This window comes from Atractosteus spatula, chromosome 1 (assembly GCF_055471065.1).
Source record: "Atractosteus spatula isolate fAtrSpa1 chromosome 1, fAtrSpa1.hap1, whole genome shotgun sequence".
NCBI classification, from domain to species: Eukaryota; Metazoa; Chordata; class Actinopteri; order Semionotiformes; family Lepisosteidae; genus Atractosteus; species Atractosteus spatula.
Window position 1 is genome coordinate 54,172,375 of NC_142706.1, and position 11,269 is coordinate 54,183,643.

Genomic DNA, 11,269 nt, shown 5'->3' on the forward strand with positions numbered 1-11,269 from the left:
ATTGGAGAAGAGGACACCTACGGGACATTGGCTGAAACGCCTACCTGAAGGTACATGGTGGAAGTGAAACAGGAATGGATTTTATTTAAGTCGTCTATAGCAGCATCTGAGCCAAAGATAAAATTATTCAGGTGTGTTTTGTTTTATTTCTGTCTTTGTTTTTTAAATGTTGGCATTTGAAATAGCAAGCAAAAAACATTCCATCTGGGCTAGTTGAAAAACTGTAAAATAATATTCAAAACTACAAACAATAGTATACTGTATGACTCCCAATATAGCTAAGCTTTACTATATTCAGTCCAAATACTGTTAATATAATATTATTTTAATGCATCATTAAACTGTGTGTTGATAGTTTATTATCATTAAGTATTAAACAATTAACATCAGAGCCTGGTTTGCAATCTTGCTAACCTTTCAAATTCTAAAAGAGTTAAATTTCAGAAGGATTTTATTTTCAAATGTTCAGAATTGTATTTTTTTTCTTTTTGTAATTTAACATGATTTAGCTTTTCCAATAATGACTTTTCCAAACTTGTTCTTTTTACACAGTTTTGTCATGATTACATCATGACTGAGTTATAGCAATTAATTATGTCGTAATATTATGTAACCACAGCATCACATTTAATTATAATTAAATTTTCATTTCAAAATGTGTATTCTATTTATTAGAGCAATCGATAATTAGAGCACTATATTCACTCTTTTTTCTTTACATAATCGGTTGGCAAAAAGGTTTGTTTCAGTAGAATGTATTTATTTCTTATTAAATCAATGTAATTAATTATTACATTTACATTGAAAACTATGAATTAAAGATCATCATCTCATAATCATTCTCAAATCAATTAATATATTAAGAAAATAAAATAACAAAATGTATGTATGAAAACTGAGGAGTTGGCACATAATCTTGCCACCTCTTACTTACTGTATGTAACTATACACTTATGTATGTGTAAACTAAATATTAGTGTTTTGGTTTACTGGTTTTTGTTTTTAAAGTCATCCTGAAACAAAGTTAAATGAAATCAAAATTTATAAAACAGTCAAATGTCCACTTACCCTTGAATTCAAGTTCTTTGAACAAGCATGACAGAACATAATATATTATCTGATTTAAAGATAAGCTGTGCAAATTATGATATAGCAAGGTGTATTTACAGTGCAAAACTGAGAGAAGAGAAAAACATTTACAGACTGAAAAAATGCTTTTGTTTGCTCCTGGGAATGTTTCTGTTTGTAAGTGTATGTGACATGTCTGCCCTATGAAGACATGCTAGTGTGCTGATGAACAAAAACAGCAACAACAAACAATTTATGATCACAGGAAAGTCTGTGAGATTGGTTTGCTCAACCTAAAATACATATTTGAAAAGTTAATATAACAGATACTGAGTAACATTCCCTCCCAAACTGTGACCAGCAAATTAGTGCAATTGTGAAAAGTGTAAATTTGGAACGTGCAACTTTTTCAATTTTACAGCTTTCATCATGTAGAATAATTATTTAATTCTTCTCTGTGATAACAGTATTAGTTGAGATTTAGTATCACACTTTAATTTAATTATTTTTTCTGCAGTGACATTTTTGTATTTAAAGCCAACAATATTAATTGGCCAACATTGTAATTGTGTCCCTATGGCAAATTGTATTCTGGGGGCCAGCTTAGTGAACTGAACAGCAATAAGGCAGAATATTAGCTCTACAGTCGCAGCATGGCTGCTGAAGTAAAACAGATCTTAGCAAGGTTCAAGACTCTAATAGAGCTGAGGTAAAGGAGTTGAGGAATGAAGTGACTCGCTGACAAAGAGACACCATCTTCCACTTGCATCACCTCAGTTAGTCTAAGGGTGTCTAAGAGAAGATCCTGCTGAAAGGAACATTACCAGCATGTCCGAAAGGGCTCCCAGAAGGAATTGTCAGTGAGACAGAGTACAGTCCTGCCAAATGATGTTATAATCTCACCACTCTAGCAAAATGAAGGCATCCCATATTGCATTATGTCAGCATTAAAACAAATCACACCTCTGCTTCAGGAAACCTCTAATGGGTTTCATGAATCTGGTGTTGGTGGGTGTTGTTTTTCTTTCTGTCTACAGGAACAGCTAATGAATCCCTAGAGTTGAGCAGCCTGACATTCTTCAATGTACAGCTGTACAGTACTATTATTAATTAATGGGCTAGAGTACTTGACAAAAGGTGACACACAGCAGACAGGTGATAACAAGCAGCCACTAATTTCAAGAATGGAAATACATACCAAGTCGGATGTTCCAGGTGGCATATATAAAGATTTCTAATTAAAAAGTTTTTTTCCCTTTGTGCCTACTTTGTAATTGCCCAGACGTTCTAGGTATATTATTAATATTACAGCATGCGGCTTTTTAAAAACTTTGAGCACACTGTCATGCAGAGAATAGAACTTTTAATGCCCTTAGCTATTTACATGAAGGGCCAGGGCTAGGATTAGAGAAACTTTTACCTTCTCTTTTCTATATCATTCCATATCTTCAAGAGCTTTCTGCGCAAACCCTCCTCTCTTCATTACTTAAAGTACTTTAGCACTCTGCTGTATCACTTTTCCTGTTAGCACTTGCAGTGAAAACATTCACTTCCTCCCCGGGTTGCCCTCATCTCCCATCTGGTATGAACAGTCACGTCAGACAAGGGTGTCTTCCTGCCAAATGTCCAATGGTGAAATGGCAACCACTACAGTTCAATTAAAAATGCAATTCTTGTATACAATTTCGAGGCTGTTGAAAATCTGCTACTTGTGCATTTTGCTCACTTCCACAGTTTTGCTCATGAGGATATGCTGCACTAGTTGACTTGTTCATATGCTACAGTACCTTCCCCATCTAACATTTGGAATACTTCCTCTTCTATCTTTTTACTGAAAAACGTTGTATTTTTTCAGCACAGTCGTCAAACAGAACTTCCAATCCAACAGGTCTCAATGAACATCTCACTCAGTCATAGAGAAGAATGATGAGCATGAAAGTTTGACTTGACTTACTGCACAGAACTGCTACTTAATGGCAATGTTCTATTTACCCAATTGACGGGTAGAGTAGGGTTTGATTTGAAGCACAAATCAAATTTGTTGGGGATGGCACAGTGGTGATGTGGTTAGCTGGTTCTCTGGGCTGCTATTTGCGTGGAGTTTGTATGGTCTCTATGTGTTCCCGTGGGTTTTTGCTGGGTGCTCCTGTTTCCTCCCATAATCAAAAGACATACTGGTAGGTTAACTGGCTTCTGGGAAAATTGGCCTGGGTGTGAGTGTGTGTGTGTTTGTGCCTGTGTTTGACCTGCAATGGATTAGAATCCCATCCAGGTTGTACTGTATCCTGCCTTGCTCCCTTTTGTCAGGATAAACTCCAGATCCCCCGTGATCCTGTATTGGATAAAGCTGTTAGAAAATAGATGACATTTGTTTTCTGATCATCAGACTCCTACACATTTAATGTACTGTAACGGTCCAAACGTTCCCTGAAGCTATCTGGGCCTACAGTATGTAGAAGGAGGAAGGATTTATTGCAGGTATATTGACAAGCGTTTCAGGTGCTAGTGGCTCAGAGTGGTGGACAGAGCACAGCATCTGCTCGCACCCCATGAGGTAGCGAGAGACAGGTACTGTATACTCCTCCTTTTTTCTGGGGAGAAACGGAAAGAAAGTGAGCCTGCAAAGAGGGGGAAAAGGGGGAAAGGGCAAAGAGCACACCTGGCAATCCACTGTGCACTTTTTAAAATCCCTTGTTTACTGTAAGTAAAATAAAGGAAATGGGGTGAGTAAATAACGTAGACTCTACATACCAGAAAAATACAAGAAGATACACCCACTCCCTGATGAACGAAAAGTTCATCTGTATGTCTGTATTTATCCCAATATGGTGGAGGCTGATGGTGACTGTATTATGCTTACTCTGCATGACTCATCTGTGGACGGACCTGGCTGCACTCCTTACTCTATGCATTTTTTATTGTAAATGTTATATAATGTTACTGAAAGCAAAAAGAGCTCTGCCGACTAATCCCAGATTTCAATCAGCAGCGCTCAGCCAACTGGAGGCATCCCGGTCACAGCCATCTCGGGACACGATCCAGGCTCAAACCATGATTGCAGAGCTCGGCCTTTACTCCTCAAGCACTCGGGAGACCCCTTCAACCCCTTGCCGTTGGCTGAAAGAGAATTCATTTTAGTTGTCAGTCCAAGGAATAAAGTCCATATTTAGAAGACTAATTTAAGTTGAGCACAGAGCCGTGTGTGTTTAAGCTGTCAGTGGAACGCGTGGTGTGTACTGCTTCACTTGGATAAACAAGATAACTTACTTCATGTGTAACATGGCTCATTTGTTGTGAACCTGTTATGATGACATAATCCTCTGGTGTGTCGAAGATAGTAAGTCATTATTACTTGCATTTAGACATCCCTTGTCATCCCAAAGGATAAATAAGGTTTGTATAATAAGGGTACCTACTTTAATTATATATATCCATTATTATCAGTAAATAGTCAGTGTAGTGAAAATTTAATTTGTCATACTTGGAATGGTGACATCCCCAAACATTTGTACAAGGCTTTATTATCCTATATTTGGTCGGCTCTACTTCATTTCATCTTAATTCTCCCCATTATACGTTTTTGTGGTATGTATAATAGGCATCAGTCTCCTGAAAAACTCCAATTTAATCATATCCGAAGTGAATTAGTTACTTCAGCGTTACACATTCTATTCTGATTGCTTGAGAACCCAAAGTCTACAAGAGCTTTTCCTCATTTGTGAACTAATAAACCGTGGTATTTTTTTTTATTATATCCAGCTATTCTTGTGCTATTAATTGAACTGTCTCAGTTCATTTGAATGTTTAAAGTCCCCCCATCATCACAGCAGTCCCATCTGGACAGGCACCTCCAGTGCCCTCGTACTCTATGTGTTCTGTTACAGGTATTGTCAGGGCTATAGCACGTGTACTAACTTCTCTCATGGTTTTCAGTTAAATGAAACCTCCAGAAGGTTTGTGTTTGCTCTAAGTATGTTATCACATAAATTGCATCCACTTAAGAATATGATTTTGGCTTTTTTCCTATGTTCCCTCTTTTTCCTTCTTACAGTATGCAGTCCTCTGTATGACTGTCCTCCTTCTCTCAGATGTAGTCGGGTTACTCTAATGCCAACAATGCTTTTATTCTCTTTGCTTGTAAAGGTCTACAATTCTGACATCTCACTCTTATTGCTTCAGCTCTTTAAATATTTACACCTTGATATTTTTCATAGATTTGGTAACTATGGTAGTCTTGGTGCCTATTAAGTAAAAAATACTTGATAAGTGAAATTCCATTGTTTCTTATGATCATAATTCATCTATGATTTAATGTTTCAAACTGACCTCCAGTGCCACAGCTGCCCAAACCCCCAGTAAAACATTGTATTACACTGATGTCAGTGTATCGAGTATCAGTCCCCCATGTGCTTAACTCTTCCAAATTGGAACTCTATAATCTGAAACATCTCTTGTCTTCATCAGGAAATTCAGCACATATTAAATTTTCTGCACTCTTCTAGGTGGAGGTTTATGATGACATGTGTTGGCCAATAGTATTTCAATGATTCTTCTCCTGATCTTCAACCCTTAAACCTGTCTTGCAGATCCACAAAATATATGTGTGTTTTTTTCAACCTGAAAAGTGTCATGCAGATACAGTGCATCTAAAAAAATGTTTCTTCATACATTCAGGTACCCGAAGGTTTAATTTCTGAAAGGATATTGCAGATGGAGTTACACTTTAGATGTGAAAATGACTCCAATTATGGATCTCTACAGAACTCAGTCATTCTGAAGGTTAGACATTCTGCTGGCAAATATTGCTATTTATAAGCTTCACATTTGCCCTTTGGCGTGGTAATTTGTTTGTTTAGTGTTATGAGAAATAAGATATCAGGATCTACAGTCTTTCCTAAAAATCAATAATGTGGCCCAATGCTAATGCACTGTAATGCAAACATAAAGTCCCTGATGGGACTGAGATCTCTGTTGTTAGAGAAACAAGAATATGGACAAATGCACCTACTGTAAGAAAAGACAACGGAGGACACCTTCAGAGGTAGTGTTCATCAGGGAACTTATAGAAATGAGACGCATAAGTACTGTGTTCTTTGTATTCATAAATGTCTTATGTGGGCACAAATTAATTAACATGCTGTAATTCCAATATGCCATAAGTATATACACCTTAAGATCACTTCCAGTTAAACCTCTCCTAAAACTCTAGCATCCAATGTGTTCTGTTTATCTTTTAATTAAAAGATGACAGATAAGAAGGTAATATTATTCGCACAAATACAGTAGCTGTGCTTCAGAGCTGTCTCAGTTTAATAAAAGCACACTTGTGAAGAACGTTTCAGCTCAAAACCGTGTGATACCCTTGCATCTCTATCTTGGATGTATTTGTGACCAGTGTGACTGTGCAGAAGTAATCTTGTATGAGTATTTGAATATGAGTGCATAAAAGAATATTGAAAGCCTGTTGGAGTATTTCTGCATACTTTTGTGGTAAGCAAGTGCTTATTAGGGTTTTACCGTTTCATGACACATGAGTTTCTATTTTTTTCTGGTGGAAAACAGACATGAATTATTAAGACTTTAACTTTTACATTACCAAGAGCCTTTTAACCCAACTTTAGCCCTGTTTTTCAAAAAACGTATTTTCCTAATAGAGATAACATGGAACAATGCAGATCTATGGCCTCATGCAAATGTAGTTGCATTTATGATTTGTTTGCTTACTCTTTATTCAAACACTGTCCAAATAATATTCTACAAAGTAAGAATGCAATTATATATTTTTCTCTCTTTTCAAAGTGTACTTAAGAATAGTCATTGAAGTTGAAGAGTACCAAGGAGAATGATCCATACCCTAAAAGCAGCATTCAATTGGTTTTCTCAACTGCTTTGAGAAATGGAAGAGATGTACTGCAGAGACCACTGACACAAACAAACACTAGTACATTGTGGAATGTATGCTAATTAATTGGTAGATATAGAGAGACTATAGATGTGCTGAAGAAAGCAAGGTCATCACTGCTTGAATTCAAGATACAAAATGGAAAGGAAGAACTATCAGGACGTTAGGTTAAAAGTTTAAGATACAGTACAAAGGAGATCAATAATTGAGTTGAAAAAACAGAAGATGGAATGATTCTCAATCAGACATTGAATAACAAAGTATAGGAAATCAACATATTTAGTGGTAGATTAATTGCAACAAATGTGCTGATCACTGATGTTATTACTCTGCTATCAGGTTATGTGGCATAAGATGGCAGCAGTAATGAGAGGGAAGAATTTACAGAGAAAATGAATGGCTTGATTACAAGAACTCTGCACAATAAAAGAATATCCACAGGAGCAAATAGAAAGGACCCTCTAAGAGAAAAGAGAAAGTCTGACAAGACCATGCTTCAGGGTTTTAGCATGGATATAAAGAAGCATTTACAGGCATGCCAAGAACCTGAAATGTCTCAGAGCATCCGAAGATTGCCAGCAAGTAATGATGATAGTGTTAACAGGTTTCTCCAGAGTGGACATTAACATTCAATTACAGCCAATATACATTTCAATAGTTTTGTACGGCTCATGTACAGTACAAAATGTATCCCAAGCAGCGATTTTGCAAAGAGAATATATCAGGCGTTTAACCAGAAAAACTGAGAAGTTGTGCATTAACTTCAGCCAGAGCCTGTTACTGGGAGATTAAAGTAAAACAAAACTTCAAAGTGTTACATTTCTCCATGCAATATAAAATATCAACTTTGCCTCTGAAAAGAAAAGCGTATTTTTGAGGTAAACCTGTCCACAATACTATTGAATCTCTTTGTTCTTGGACTTTGTACAGTGAGGTCCATCAAGTGAGCACGATTTGAGGTGAATCAGCTGTGCGAGGGACACCAGAGCTGATTTGCATCCTCATATAAATAGATAATTACTTTGAAACACAAGGCATCAAATCATTCTGAAACTGAAGTTTCACACTGAGATCTGACATGCTTTGCTGAGGTCTGGAGGACAAGCCTCTGCTGCTGTGGGTCAGAGTGTTATGCTGTGTGCAGTTGTTGCACAGCTCTGTGTGACCATGACTGATGTGTGTTGAAAGGGTGTTCTTACAGTACAACATCTGCTCTATCTGATGACATATCTGTGTGAAATCAGTCTCAGATGGGAATGCAATAGTAAGAACAAAACACAATGCTGGTACTGTATGGTGTTTTTGTTGGAGAAATATGTTTCCCTATTTTATGTAATATATGTCAGAAATATTGATAAATGTAGTAAAGTTACATTAATACATTTTAAATATTGATTTGAAATCATATGCAAGACTTTTAGTATCTTGTAAAAGTACTCATCCCCTCCTCTACATAATGTCCAATTTTATTGAATTGCAAATTATTCATACACTGTTTTTTAATCAAAACTTGAATACTCAAACTGAACACTTTTTCTGGGTGAAAGAAGTTAAATGTCAGCAAAAACTGCAGAGTGTAATCTGAAACTAAGTTAGCAAATATTGGTTAACATGGAAAAAATGTATGTCTCCATTAAGACCTGACTTCACTTTCTGAAGTAAAATGAAGTAATATTTCTATGTAGACCTTTTTTTGTTGTTTTTCTGTTCTGACCAATAAAATATAGACTTGAATATGTAAGCATATTTCTGTATTTAAACTCCCATCTCTGCTGGCACAATGTCATTTGTTCTAAAAAAGTGCAACTGTCAACTAAAAAAAACGATGCAAGAAAAAAGCTAAAGATTATATACATATTTTATACGAAAACAATTTCTTCACTACATAAAAAGTTAAAACAAAGCATTGCTGCCTCACAGTGCTGTGGCCCTGGGTTCAATTCTGTACCAGTCTGCTATGTGTGTGGAGTTTCCAAGTGCATAGGGGTTTCCTCCCACAGTCAAAAACCATACTGGTTAAGTGGCTCCTGAGAAAACTGGCCGTGAGTGTGTCTGTGTGTCTGTGTGTCTGCCCTGCAATGGGCTGGAGTCCCAACAAGGGTGCCCACTGCTTGCTCAGGCTCTGGCTCCCCTGTAACTCTGAACTGGAAGAAGCTGTTAAAAATGTATGGATGGTGATTGCCCAATTTTTCACACACTTGAGTCCATAATTGGTGAAAGCAACGTTGGCAAGGACATCTCTGGGTCATTGTCCTACTGAAAGGTGAAGTGCAAGAGCCATTGATAACCCTTCTTACAGTCATTAAGGAAACAAGTAGCCATAGATTGGAAAATTGACAAGAATGGTGACAAAACTGACAAATTATAGACCAATAAGCCTGACTTCCATTACATGTAAGATTATGGAAATAATTATGTTGGAATAAAATATATAGTCAATGTGTATTTAGAAAAGGTACAGTAGGTTTTGCCAAACTAACTTCCTGGAGTTCTTTGAACAAGCAAGAACAACAATGGTATACACAGTGTACGTGATATTTAGATGGTGTGTTTAGATTGTCAGAAGGCTTTTGATATAGATCCTTTTAAAAGATTAGTTTTAAAATTACAGGCAGTATGGATTCAGGTAACACCTGGAGTGAGAACTGCTTAATAGAACACAGACTAGAGATAAGGGGTGAATGATCTAATAGAGGTGATGCAATTAGTGCAGTACCACAAGAATCTATACTAGCACCACTGCACTTTTTAGTTTAGATCAATGATTTAGATTCTGGTAGTTAGTAAACCAATCACATTTGTAATTTATTCCAGAATTGAAGGATCAAGAAATGCTATTAAACATTTTTTGTTGATAAATTAAGATTGGGCTATTGCATGTCGCAAGACATTTAATGTAGACAACTGTCAATAAAACAAACAAGAGTATAGAATTTAAATCAAGGACTGTTATGCTGATATTTTATAATGTATTAGAAACACCTAAAATGGCTGAAAGAACATTAGTCTTTAATAAAGGAAACTACAAGGGGACATGGTACCAACTTTTCAAACTCTCAAAAGCATTTACAAAGTCAACACAGTGGATTTCTTCAAAGAAACAGTGGAAACTATGTGTAAGTGAATTTAAAACTAAAAATACATTGTACATTCAGTTACTTTTCTTTACTATTATTCATCTCTTATTCTTCCACATTCTCTTCTCTAAGTCTGCAGGCTGATCCTGTCTGGACAGGGAGACTTCACTATACGCAACCTTGGAGCCTCTGACACAGCAGCAGCTGTGTTTGCTATTTCCTTCCCTCTATCTCAGATATTGTCCATCCATCTGAAGGTGCTGAACCTGTTGTATCTAAACTCAACTCTTATGTGCAGAAAAAGATACACTGCTACCTTGCCAAGTGATACCCCACTCCTCTAGGTGTTAATACAGTCAGCCTTTGTCCAGTAATGCTAACTCTGTTCCTTGCCAGTGTACTTCTACACCATTGGGCCAGGCAAACAAGCTACAATACAACACAGCCTTGTCTGTATCATCAAGCCTTCCTAGCTTACTGGGTCTCACAGGCATATTAGCCAAACCAATCCAACTCTAGAAAGAACTCCAATCTGAAGAGCTCTCTGTCTCCTCCCTGTCTGACACCTAGACACAAACTGTATTCCTTTCTTCGCAACCCTAATTTTCAAGCCTCCTTAATTATCCTTAGAGGAGTGGTTAATTACATAGAGAGTCTATCCTAACAGCTCCTCTACATCTTTCGGAATTCCATTCATATTAAGTGCTAAGGCCTCAATCAGGCCAGCTGTGTCTTATTCTGCTACAGTGCTCAATTATCGGGTGGCCAACTTAGCTCAAGGCCAGACCATTGCGGCTGCATTTTTAGTCAAGATAGTGGATTCCTCCCAGAGCCACCATTCACTGTATCACAGGGTACAAAAATTATACTGAATTATACTTTTCAGAACAATCCAGCAATTATTGCATTGAGTTAAAGAATTTCACTGTGTTGAGGAGAAATTATTGCATGCAAACCAAGGGTGAACAGCACAGAAAGCCTTTTTTTACCCCAAAGCACTGATTTTTCACTCCGTTTCAAACTTCCTTCAATCAGATTCAAACTCAATCAAGCAAAATGTGACATTAAAATGCAACTGAAATTATGTAGACGTGTTTTCAGCAAAGTAAAAAGCGCAGACTACAAGTTTTCTTTGTAACACATTCCTGCTGCTAGATTACAATTAAGCAGAGCAATACAGGTTTAATTAACACAGGTCATTAAAAGAAAACCAATAACATGT